The 913-nt window shown below is 31.8% G+C and overlaps 1 non-coding gene across 1 annotated transcript; it reads right to left on the bottom strand.

Annotated features, from left to right (window-relative positions):
• Positions 1-223: 223 nt before the first annotated feature.
• TRNAP-AGG lies at positions 224-295 on the bottom strand. The gene has a single exon. It is a non-coding gene; the product is annotated as a tRNA-Pro (tRNA).
• Between the last annotated feature and the right edge of the window lie 618 nt (positions 296-913).

Raw genomic sequence — 913 nt, 5'->3', positions numbered from 1 at the left:
AGATTTGTCTAGGGAGAAGATAAATCTATGGTCATGGTTTATTCAAATTAAACATTATAGGTGTTACAATTAATTCCTCATAATAAATAATTTATTAATTTTTCATTTCATCATAAATATTTCCTTAATTAATCTATCATAACATATTTCCATCAATAAATTAAAGTATTAATTATTTCTAAAACAAAGAAAATTATGGTTTGTACAAATACAAACAATTATGTGCAAAATCCGGGAATTGAACTCGGGACCTCTCGCACCCTAAGCGAGAATCATACCACTAGACCAATTGCCCGTTGGTAAAAATTAATTCAATATATAATAGTGGTGGTAGTAGTAATGAGTGGTGAAAGCTATGGAGGGTGTTGGTGAGTGGTGGAGGTGGTAACAATGGTGGTGGTGGAAGAAATTGTGGAGGCGGATGGTTTTAGTGGTGGTGGGTGTTTATTTTTATTTTTTTTCCTGAAGCAAAAGAAGAAAAAATGACGGGTAACATTGTATTGTGAAAGATGTAGTTGGTTGTTTTTGACACGATTAATAAAGGTAGTTACTAAATGATACCAAACCATATATAAAAAATAATTATGAACATTGGATCAAATGGTGCCCTGCTATGTTTGGTAACCGATCATGTGAATCATTATTTTTAGTATTAAAATAAAATTAATTGCAATATAAAAGAGAATACAACAGAAAAAAACATCAGAGAATAAATTAATTGATGACCTAATAAGTTTGTTCAACTTTATACATGACATTTGCGATTAATCGCCTAACATCCTTCGAGGGATGTGGTGGTTTTGTGGTTCTGACGGGCATTCGTGAGTGGTAATATACTATGTTAATTTTGTGCCGCTACAAAACGGGTAACACTATAAAGTATAAGATGCGGTTGATCATCTTAATGCTAAAA

Source organism: Papaver somniferum, chromosome 7 (genome assembly GCF_003573695.1).
Source record: "Papaver somniferum cultivar HN1 chromosome 7, ASM357369v1, whole genome shotgun sequence".
Lineage (NCBI taxonomy): Eukaryota > Viridiplantae > Streptophyta > Magnoliopsida > Ranunculales > Papaveraceae > Papaver > Papaver somniferum.
This window is presented reverse-complemented; position numbering and strand designations above follow the sequence as displayed.